The sequence below is a fragment of the Coniophora puteana genome (assembly GCF_000271625.1).
Source record: "Coniophora puteana RWD-64-598 SS2 unplaced genomic scaffold CONPUscaffold_11, whole genome shotgun sequence".
In the NCBI taxonomy this organism is placed as follows: domain Eukaryota; kingdom Fungi; phylum Basidiomycota; class Agaricomycetes; order Boletales; family Coniophoraceae; genus Coniophora; species Coniophora puteana.
In genome coordinates this window covers 1,104,999-1,105,732 of record NW_006913063.1, presented here as the reverse complement: position 1 = coordinate 1,105,732, position 734 = coordinate 1,104,999, and positions in this window count along the sequence as shown.

Below are 734 nucleotides of genomic sequence, written 5' to 3'. Positions count from 1 at the left end.
TATAAAAACATGAGGAAAAAACATATCAGTGAATGAGGACGGCCAGAGGTGCAGCATCAGGAAGGGCAAATGACAATAAACCATATTTGTGGGAGAAGGATAATAGAAGCAATAGAAAGGTGGAGCCAAGGTAAGCCAGTGTTGTGTGTGACAAATGAGAACAGTGATTGTCAGTCAATGATATTTCAAGAAAGCTTTCAAAGGGTCAAAAGCTGTAGTTTGGCTATATTAAAAAGCTTCCGGTATGTCAACAGGATTATGTTTTATGCATTGTAGTGTTTTGTGAGTGTATCATGTTATATAATGCATTCAATACCACAGATGAGTGTTGTATACACCACTTAACATATCAATAGAGATCCATAACTATTGTAGACTAGCAAGATTCTGTATGTAGCAGTACTCTACATGCTAAAATCTCTAAAGTGAGTAGCCACAGTATTTGGTAGCTAAGATTGGATAGGCTGGATATGTATGCAGTGTGGTAAAGTGATGCAAGATTGGCTGGATGGATGTACAGAACAAACAAGACCAGCCTCATGAGCTATTGATGTGGGTTGAGTGTGGTGTGGTCTAATAGTGGATAGGTGGCCAGAGTATTTTGTAGATCATGATTAGATAGGCTGGATATGGTGGTAGTGTGTCAGGATAGTGCAAGTCTGACCAGAGTAATGTATGGAACAAAAACTGGCCTGATGTGTTATATATGTGGCAATGTAGTATAATAGTGCATG